The 11,704-nt window shown below is 32.2% G+C and overlaps 1 long non-coding RNA gene across 1 annotated transcript in view; it reads right to left on the bottom strand.

Moving 5' to 3' along the window:
- Positions 1 to 1,017: 1,017 nt before the first annotated feature.
- Positions 1,018 to 11,704, bottom strand: part of LOC143055209 (uncharacterized) — a 61,995-nt gene continuing 51,308 nt past the window's right edge. The window contains exon 4 of the long non-coding RNA XR_012971971.1: positions 1,018 to 1,188. This is a non-coding gene — a long non-coding RNA (uncharacterized LOC143055209). The remainder of the gene's footprint in view (positions 1,189 to 11,704) is intronic.

Raw genomic sequence — 11,704 nt, 5'->3', positions numbered from 1 at the left:
TGTATACTTTATGTGAAAAACATTTCAGTCATTTTTGTTTTAGTTAAATTGACCATCGATAAATTTGGGTAACGCAATATGTATTGTAGCTGTTACAATTAATTTCTTCATGTGTATTGTCAATTGTTTTTTCTCTTTCCATGATGTCGTCGATATTGAAATGAAAAATCTGTTATTATTAAGTACAGGATTTCTTGAAGTTTACAAATTTTTGAAATAGGAAAGTGGTTTAACCACACGTTTCGTTTCCTGTTCTTGCTATTTCATTTTTTAATTTGGAAATATCTCACATTTTAACGGTTAAATGATACAATATTTCATTTATTTCATATTGTTAAATTATCATAAATTTAAGAACCTCAAATATTAGGAATTTATATTAGTTTCCTTGGCATATACATTTATATTGACACAATATTGCATGATAGTTTGTGTCCGGTGTAGGTACAAACTTATCTGTGCAATTAGGTCTTTGTTCTTGCCAGAAACCTTTTTCATTACATTTTATAGAAACTGGAGATCCTCTGAATCCTTCTTTACATGACAATGACAAAGTTTCATTGAAATAATATGTATCGCTGGATGGTGTGACTTTCACATTTTTTGACACATTCAACGGTTTGCAAACATTGACTGAAGGAAAAAAACCGACAACAATTGAAATGTCATTTAAATTTGAAAATGTTACAAAAGATTCCCACAATATATTTGTCCCATTATTATGACTGTAAATAAAGATGTTCTATTAAGAACCCTTTTATTGTGCCTAGCCTTCGAACAGCCGTTAAAAATCTCGTTTCAAATGTAAAAATAAACGTTTATACTTATACATGTGGCTTTTAATACTATTCAATTTAATCTGAAACATTTCCCTTTTATACTTAAATTTTTTTTAAGGTTAAACGTGAACTTTTATATAAGTTTCCTTAGAATACATAATTTATAACACAATTATATTAAAAAAAAGTTAATCAAAGTTTGTGTGTGGTAGAAAATTTCTTACAAACTTACGTGTGCAGATGTTGTTAAGTGGAGGCCAGGAACCGTTAGGGTTGCATTTTATGGTAGTTGGTGATCCACTATATCCACGTTTACATGACAATGTCAAAACCTCATTGAAATAATATTTTTCTGAAGTTGGTGTAACAAGAACAAATTCCTTCACAGTCAACGGGTTGCATGTAATGGCTGAAAAAAAAATACAATATTTTAAATGATATTGTAACTGAATTTATTACTGGACAACCTAAAACATTTATACTGATACATAATTCGAAGACAAACGGACAAATCCATTTAAAAACGTTATAATTTAAACAGATTAGAATACAAACTTGAAAGAACTTTCAATGGACAATTAAAAGGGTACCCAGCTTAATAATACCCCCCTCCAAAAAATAAATAAAAACAATTTAAACATTTGTTGTAATATATCAATCTGTTATTCTAGAATAAACATTTAACCACAAGACTTATTTTCTGTAAAAGATTAAGATATACCCTACTCTAAAATTGGCTCAAATGATAAGAGTAAGATCCATTCTGATAGTACATATGGGCCATAACTTTTTTGTATTTTGATTACGGTCTGAGAAATTTGGCATGTGGATGTATCATTATAAGGTAAATTGTTTTGTATCAAGATGAGCCTCGCGTGACTTTCAAATTTGATCGCAACATTCTACAGTTCAACTTTGCCACAAGAACCTCAAACAGGCCACGACTTCGTCTTTTGACCTAAGCTTGTTATATTCGGTATGTGGATGTATCATCATTAAGTGGTGTATCCCCGTACAATTACTAGGCCTGTGTTATCTGGCTTAATAAGCCAAATACATTGAATTTCAGTATGAGTTTAGAGTCAATATTTATACCAAAAAAATACGTATTACACAAGCCCTAATGAGCACTTCAAAAAGACCATACCATGATATAGAAACACAGTCATTATGACATTTCAGCTAGCTCAATGCATATGAAATATATAAAGTATCTGTTTTCAAGGCAAAAAATACATGTTGACGTAGTTTCATAGAAATTAAAAAAATGTTTATTAAGGCGAAGTGTGCTTAATTATAACATATGTAATATTAACTGGAAGAAAACGTAAGTTCAATTATAAGTTATACTAGAACACAGCCGCGAAATCGCGGGAATTTAGAACTTGGTTGAAAGTATATACTGTTGTAGGGAGAAATGTAAAAGATTTTGTGTCTGGAGAATTTCAGTCAAAGAGTTCATGTCTGGAGAATTTCAGAAAAGGTATCAAAATGCATAGGTATATGAAAACAGTTTCATCCCTCTCCATTGTTTTCAAAGTCCGAATTTTTTTTCTGTTAAATTCCGTTATATTCGCGTTTTTGTATACTATGAACATACGTATCCTATATATCAAGTATATTTGCTTTTAACTATCAATTTCAAGTTTCTTCTCATAGGCGATAACTGCTATATTATAGAGAGAGTCTCTATCAACCTGATAGTTATTGTGCTGTCCCCGAGTACTCTTATGAAATTTCAAACTCCGAAACAGTGGTGACATCTGGCTACGCTTCTTTATAGAGAAAGGGAAGTATGACCCGAACGATAACGCTGTATGGAGTTTGATGAAATTTATGTGCAAGTTTAAAACCGAAAGTCGTGTTTGGCTCAAAAGCGAAATCGCGGGCATTTTAAGATGGTATCTCTTTTATGAAGATTTTTTGTAAAAAAAATTATGTCTGGAGAATTTAAGAGATGATATCAAAAGTCATATAGGTACATGGAAACTGTTACAGTGGTAAATATTACATGCATATTTATGACGGACAGAAGATTTTTCAAACACGAATTTAAAGTTGTATGCGTTGTCGTTGTTACACTATTACCATAGAGGGACAACAAGAAGACTAATAGCAAAATACAAAATATAAAATCATATTCTTTAGCTTTTATATTCTTAGTAGGCAATCTTTGTTGTGGGTTGATATTTTAACATATTAATCTCGATGCCCGACATTTGAAAGAGACCATAAACAATCTCTTTATATGTATATATTCAGTCCGAGATTACTCTGACGTCCAACGGCTGTTTTGCCAGACAAGCTGGGGCCGTCGGACGTCAGAGTGGATATTTGCCCATCCAAAATAGATGCGCTGCTTCGTCGCTTCTGGTGCCAACTAACGGCCTTGGAATTATAAAAATCGGATATCAATTTGTTAATTTTTCATTTATCTCTTCATGTATGTAAGCTTCACCTACCTGCCACCCTTTATATTTTTCCATATTTAAACAGTTTTCACAGTGACCCATCGATTCAGACATTTTTACTTTTATTTGCAAAAGGACGTCAAGTTTCGAGAGATTTTGCGACATCGAGACTCAAATATGCAAATATTTATACTTTTTTCACCTCCTTTATAGGAGATCGATGTTTAACATTTAGTAGCCAACCACGATTTTTCACCTCCTTTACAGGAGATCGGTATAAAGCATTTAGCGCCAACCACGTAACAGTCGGAGGCTCTCCTACATTTAGATTACTTGCATCATAGGTGAACGAGGTGTTCGATTATGTTCATTTGCATAAATCATCACTTTTTTCTCGTGGTCACGTGATAATCTTGACGTCCTTTTGGAAATAAAAGTAAAAATGTCTGAATCGACGGGTCACTGTGAAAACTGTTTGAATATGGAAAAAATAAAGGGTGGCGGGTAGGTGAAGTATACATAAATAACGAGATACATGAAAAATGAACAATTGATATCCGATTTATATACAACTAGTTATAAATTTCATACAATCAGAGAGCTATTTTCGATTTATAACTGATACGCTTAGAACCGAATATTTGAAACCATAGATGCAAAAGAACAGAAACAGTTGAGCAGAAAGGTCTTAAAAAAATAGCCAAATAAGTCGAAGGTCAATTTTGCCTGATGGAGTAGAAACCTTAATTTCTGTATAATTCCGCAGTTGTTGACTCTTGAAAAGAATAGTAGAATGTAAACGTCTCTTTCGCCGGAATGACACCTACGTCTTCAGTTTCATATTTGTAAGACCCATAATGCATTACACTTTAAAACAACAATATATTACCAAGGTCTGGAAAACGAATGCTCAAAGACGGATGACATTGGTTTTTTTTTTTAATTTTTGGGGGGTAACACCTTCGATACTAATACATTTAAATGCCAAACTTTATATAGTACCTATAAACCCCACCCGTAAAAAAACGCCATAACTTTCTTCGTGCCTTATGCACCTAACATCAAATTTATAAATAGTACATACTGTTACAAAACCAGTATGCGAACTAGTTATACTAGTTCTCATATATATACATGATATATAATTACTACAAATAGCAAACGGAAAAAAACCTATTTCAAACGAAATAAAATACATCAATGCAACATCTATAACATTTAGAGGGACCGCTTGATATCTTCAAAAAATTCGGAAAATCAGTATCATGCCGCGAAATCTGAACGGCTCCGTCATAACAAAGAGATAAATATTATCGACTACTAAAAATTCTACCGAGAAAAAAAATATAAATTTGACTTACATATTTCGAGATTGGGAAAAGAGCGTGACATAAAACCAAAACATGGGGACGCATAACAAAACCGTTGAAAAGAATAAAGGGCAATTGAGTCCGTAAAACTGGGATCGACGGAAGTGCTACGACCGACTAGGCTGAGCAGATCAAGCTTTACAATAAACTAGACGCGTTTCCCGCGATGAGTATACCCGAGAATTAAGAAAAATTTTCAAAAACAAAGAAACAAGGTTTGATTCATTCGGGCCGAAGACAACTTATCAATGTCAATTATATTAAATATGTACAACAAGCATAATGCAGAACTGTTGAGAAGCAACATCTAAAATATCCACAAGTGTGTGTCAAACACGTTACGGACAGGAAGATATACCCGTTAGAATGTCCTTTCCGTAATTTGTTTTATTATGAGGATAGTAAAATGTAGAGTCATATAAAATAAACCATTCAAAAATGTTGACGGCAAGCGAACCAGGCTTTCGTGGAAAACTCGTACAACTTAATATCAATATTTTAATAATATTTCTGAAGATGCAATAGTTTCGGATAAGTAATCATTGACGACTTTTTTTAAATATTAAAGTTAAATGCTTTATACTTTTTCTACTTTGAACAAGTATTATATGAACGAAAGGGGAAAACACAGAATATCTGCATGCTATTTGTAAAATAGTACTTGTTTATGTTACATTCACTATACCTGAACGATTTGTATCTTTCATACCACCACTCAATTTCTCCTGTAAAATGTAGGTGTCAAAAGTCGGTGTCGAGAGTTGTTTAGTAGCAGATGTTTAGGTAACGTACTAATATCTTTCAACTCTTGGTGTTTTGCCTCTATCATAATCTTTTTTTCCCTCCTGGTTTATGAATGTATCGAATGCAGGTTCTGTTTGTGTTTCATTCAACTGAAGCTACTGATCTTTTTTTACCAACATTTTTAGCCATACTTATAAACCGTAATTAATTGTACCTATTTGACCCATAATTATGTTTTTCGTCTTATTTTTTTTCATTTTTAATTTTGAAATCTGTATAAGCCATCACTGTCATTAGGGTTTAAAAATCTTACCCTTATTCCTATTCCATTTAGATTTTTTCACTTTGACACCATAATGATGTCACTACTTTTACTTTCAATTTCTTACTTCTATTTGTAAAAACATATACATTACCTCATTCAACACATAATTATGTTCATTTTATTAGAATCAACTAAATTTATGCATGTATGAATTCTTACTCCTAAAGTTATTCCTAAAACTGGAAGTGGGACAGACCTCTTAAGTCTATACTTTTCGCAAATACTTTGGTCTAAATTATAAAGTATGTATTCAAAAGTATTTAATATGTCACTAGTTTGATTTATTGTTTCTCTCTAAAGATTCAAGCATATGCGTTATCATACCTCCATGCACAAAGACACGAATTTTGATGATTTTTGTTTATATCTATCACGAAATATTCTCAATTCTTAACGTTTTGCATCATTAAAGGTGTATTTTTTTGCCTTAAATGCTTTTATTCTCAAATAAAGAATAAGATAAAGGCAACAGTAGTATACCGCTGTTCAAAATTCATGAATCGATAGAGAATAAAAACAAATCCGGGTTACAACACTTCATACATATGGAACAAATAAGGAAGAGATAGAAAGAAAACTAAATTACGATGCCAACACCATAAATAATTGGTGTCTGAACAATAGGATGGTTATAAATCTCTTAAAAACTACTTCTATGTTAATTGGAACAAATAAGAAACGGACTTTGCTAGGAAATGATATGAATATATGTATACAAGATAGCCCAATCACGCCCGTTGAAATACAGAAACTTTTGGGTGTATATATTGACAAAAATTTGGACTGGAAATTTCAAATTGACTAATTGTATGTAAAAACTTGAGTTCTCGTATCGCACTGCTATCTAGAATTAAGAAATTTTTGGATATAAGTAGTAGAAAGCTGTTTTATAATGCTTACATTCTGCCCATATTTGATTTTTGTTGCTTAATATGGGGAAATTGCTATGAGGATGGATATAAAAAAATTCTTAAAATGCAGAAAAGAGCTGCAAGGATTATACTTGATGCACCAATACTAACACCTAGTATAAATTTATTTAAAGAGCTAAAGTGGTTGAATTTCAAATCTAGAATTTCATATCATAAACTTATTCTTGTTCATAAAATTCTTAACGATAAAGCACCTGCTTACTTAAAGGAACTCTGTTGTCCAATTGTTAACCTACATACTAGAAATCTAAGGTCATCTGCAAATAATAATTTAGCTGTTGTACGACCGAACACAAATTCAATGAAGAAATCTTTTGCATATAGCTCATCTATACATTGGAACAAACTACCAAATGAAATAAAATGTTGTGAAAACCTGGACACTTTTAAACAAAAATGTGTTGATTTCTTGACTATAAATGATTTATAACAACTTACTCAAATATTCTAATGATTTGTATGTTATATATATATATATATATGAATTTATTTTTCTCTTGTTCTACAGACAATTTATAGTTAGTATGAATAGTGTATTTACATAATATGTTAGAAACTGTATGCTTTGTAATATTTGTACTGTTCTTTGTGAAGGCCTCAAGGTAGATTAGCGAAAGCTAATTGAGTCACCCTCTTTAAATAAAGTCATTAATTACTTACTTACTTACTTACTTACTTACAAACTAAAACTGAGGGAAACTCATCAAATATAAGAGAACTACGACACGACAGAGACACAACACCGAAACGTAACACACAGAGAAACGAACTATAATGTAACAATGGCCATTTTCCTGACTTGGTAAAGGTCATTTTATGAAAAAATGGTGAGTTGAACCTGGTTTTGTGGCAGGCCATGCTCCACTTATACAAATGGAAATATCAAAGGAAATACTCTCATGTTACATCAATCATAATTAATAGAAAGATAATCATTATCAAACAATATAACTCATCGAAGAATTCCCATTCCAGTTTTAAATACTGTATAAACATTAATTTTCGTGGATTAAAATTTCGTGGTTTTGTATCCAAAAGTAAGTTCGTGGGGATTAATTTTCGTGGTTTTTAAGTTTAGAAAAAAATTATACAAATGTCACTTTATAATTGACAATACTCAATAAAACTGATGTGAACTTTTGCCGTTGGGAAAAATCAATAATTGCATTTCATAGTAACAGTGAGCACTAATCAAGTGTTGTAACCTGCATTCGCTAATTGGCTGTTACACACCTTTGATGTTTTATTCAAGGACAATGATTGTGTGATAAATGTATTACGACTTGAGGGCATTACAGACACATTAGACTGTTAAATGACATTGATTGACAGTTCTTGATCATTATTAATTACTGTACAAACAAAGGATTAGGATTATCATCTGACTTAAAGAAAACCTTTGAATATCGATGTCTAATCAATTAACCTATTTATTTCATTGTCTGCATTTATGTTCATCAATTATATAATGTCAATAAGATTTAGTCAGATCATAAAATAATGTAAATCTACAGTTAAATTTTCGTTGGGGTTTTAATTTCGTGGATACTTCTTATCCACGAAATAAACGAAATTAAATCCCCCACGAAAATTTGTGCTTTTACAGTATAAATTTGTACTAAAACTTTACTTAATTTTTTTTAAGGCATATGTGTTAAGGTTTATCATAAAAAATAGATAAAAAGGTCTGCGTTTAAAACTCAAAAACTACTCTTATCACAGACTAACATGTGCAGTTTGAACAGTTTCACGATATATATAAAGGTAAAATGGATTTTGTCTTTCAGAAAGACAATATCTCATTTTGGATATTGATGGGCATTTTACTTTGTTTCTGCTCTTGGTGTAAAAGTAAACTATCACATCAATCATATGTTATACTGTCCACTCAGTCTCTGAAACTGATATTATCAAGATGCTTGATTTCTTGATTGACAACATATTTGTAACGTTCGGAGGACGTGTTTTTCAACAGACTGTCGGTATTCCAATAAGAACAAATTGTGCCCCTCTACTTGCCGACTTGTTTCTTTATTAGCATGAGGCTGACTTCATGCAGGAACTTCTTAGGAAGAAAAATGAGAAGTGAGTGATATCATTTAACTCTTCTTTCCGCTATATAGATGTTAATCTTTCACGAAATAATTCAAAATTTGGTGACTATGTAGAACGCATCTATCACATCAAAATATCAATAAAGGATACTACAGATACAGTTAAGTCGGCCTAATATCTTGACTTACATCTAGAAATCGACAATAAGGGTCGGCTGAAAACAAAACTTTACAACAAAAGAGATGATTTCAGCTTTCCAATTGTGAACTTTCCATTTCTATGTAGCAACATTCCAGCAGTACCTGCATACGGGGTTTATATCTCCCAATTGATAGATATTCCCGTGCGTGCATTTCCTATCATGATTTTCTTGATAGAGGGTTGCTGCTCACAAAGAAGCTATTAAACCAAGAGTTCCTAATGGCGAAGTTGAAATCATCCCATCACGAGATGGTTGACCGTTATGGAATAACCGTTTCACAAATGATATCGGATATGTTCCTTACGTCGTAACTAGAATCCCTTTTCCTTTCATCAATGTGACCTACCGAATTAGACTATTTACCGGATTTGTTATCACATAAGCAACAGGACGGGTGCCACATGTGGAGCTTGATCTGCTTGCCCTTACGGAGCACATGAGATCAACCCTAGTTTTTGGTGGGGTTCGTGTTGTTTATTCTTTAGTTTTCTATGTTGTGTTACGTGTACTATTGTTTGTCTGTTAGTATTTTTCATTTTTAGCCATGGCGTTGTCGGTTTGTTTTCGATTGATGAGTTTGACTGTACATGTTCTTCAGGTATCTTTCTTCCCTCTTTTACACCCTTTAACGCACCTATTGTTTGGTAAATATTTATTGGCCTTCTATTGTCCATGATAATCAAAGATAATCAATACAATACAATGCAGTTGTTACCTCTCAGGGAGCATCTCAAATATTTACATACTTAGTTTATTTTTACACCTTCTACAGGAACAGCAAACAAATGCCCATCAACATATAAAAAAGATTTTATCTGTCTGAAATTTGAAATGCATTTAATTTTTTATATATCTAGTGGATGCCAGGATTAAAAATATTCCAGATTAAACAGTTCGTCTGTACGTAGAGTAGTTTTGTGTAAATACAGCCATAGTTGTCTATTTGCTATTTAAGGGCATACGATACAGTTACAGGGGAGGTAATGACGTTGCTAACGTAAAAAGTTAATTTCGCGACGTCAAACTGTGATATATCAAAATTTGGTGACTATGTAGAACGCATCTATCACATCAAAATATCAATAAAGGATACTACAGATACAGTTAAGTCGGCCTAATATCTTGACTTACATCTAGAAATCGACAATAAGGGTCGGCTGAAAACAAAACTTTACAACAAAAGAGATGATTTCAGCTTTCCAATTGTGAACTTTCCATTTCTATGTAGCAACATTCCAGCAGTACCTGCATACGGGGTTTATATCTCCCAATTGATAGATATTCCCGTGCGTGCATTTCCTATCATGATTTTCTTGATAGAGGGTTGCTGCTCACAAAGAAGCTATTAAACCAAGAGTTCCTAATGGCGAAGTTGAAATCATCCCATCACGAGATGGTTGACCGTTATGGAATAACCGTTTCACAAATGATATCGGATATGTTCCTTACGTCGTAACTAGAATCCCTTTTCCTTTCATCAATGTGACCTACCGAATTAGACTATTTACCGGATTTGTTATCACATAAGCAACAGGACGGGTGCCACAGGTGGAGCTTGACCTGCTTGCCCTTACGGAGCACATGAGATCAACCCTAGTTTTTGGTGGGGTTCGTGTTGTTTATTCTTTAGTTTTCTATGTTGTGTTACGTGTACTATTGTTTGTCTGTTAGTATTTTTCATTTTTAGCCATGGCGTTGTCGGTTTGTTTTCGATTGATGAGTTTGACTGTACATGTTCTTCAGGTATCTTTCTTCCCTCTTTTACACCCTTTAACGCACCTATTGTTTGGTAAATATTTATTGGCCTTCTATTGTCCATGATAATCAAAGATAATCAATACAATACAATGCAGTTGTTACCTCTCAGGGAGCATCTCAAATATTTACATACTTAGTTTATTTTTACACCTTCTACAGGAACAGCAAACAAATGCCCATCAACATATAAAAAAGATTTTATCTGTCTGAAATTTGAAATGCATTTAATTTTTTATATATCTAGTGGATGCCAGGATTAAAAATATTCCAGATTAAACAGTTCGTCTGTACGTAGAGTAGTTTTGTGTAAATACAGCCATAGTTGTCTATTTGCTATTTAAGGGCATACGATACAGTTACAGGGGAGGTAATGACGTTGCTAACGTAAAAAGTTAATTTCGCGACGTCAAACTGTGATATATCGGGAAAGGAGCATTTTTCGACTGATTTTTATCATTCAAACTGATTTAATTTGAAAACGAGTACATGGACCCTTATTTTTTAAAACGACATTTTGTTTCATTTTGCAGGGAGATAATGTGGCTCAAATTTAATAAAAATGTAAATAGTGCAATTCTTTTAATTTTTATAAATATACAGCAAAAAAATGACGTTTTTTTTTTATCAATTCATGACCATTTGATAAATATGAGTTATTTCTGAATAAAAAAAGCATAAATTTTAGAATACTTATAAAAAACAGAAATTACTAGTTATTTAACAATAAACAATTTGTGTTTATCTTTTCAAACAAAAACGTTGTCCTTCTTTCGAAAGTAAAAATACGGCCCAAAATCCGAATTTTGAGCAAATATACCAAATTTCGACCTCATTTAACTCAAAAAGTAGCACAAAAAGGTATATTTTTTATAACATACTTGATTTAATCAGGCAAAATATAGCCTATATGGAAATTTTCATCAAACTGTAAATACGGGATCAAAACTGTATCGTATGTAAGTAAGTAAGTAAGTAAGTAAGTAAGTAAGTAAATTAAGTAAATAAGTAAGTAAGTAAGTAAGTAAGTAAGTAAGTAAGTATTATAGTGACATGTGTATCACAACATTCATTTATACAATTATATACATAGCAATTTGATATTAACACCCGGCCCATTAGACCTATATG

This window comes from Mytilus galloprovincialis, chromosome 1 (genome assembly GCF_965363235.1).
Source record: "Mytilus galloprovincialis chromosome 1, xbMytGall1.hap1.1, whole genome shotgun sequence".
NCBI classification, from domain to species: Eukaryota; Metazoa; Mollusca; class Bivalvia; order Mytilida; family Mytilidae; genus Mytilus; species Mytilus galloprovincialis.
This window is presented reverse-complemented; position numbering and strand designations above follow the sequence as displayed.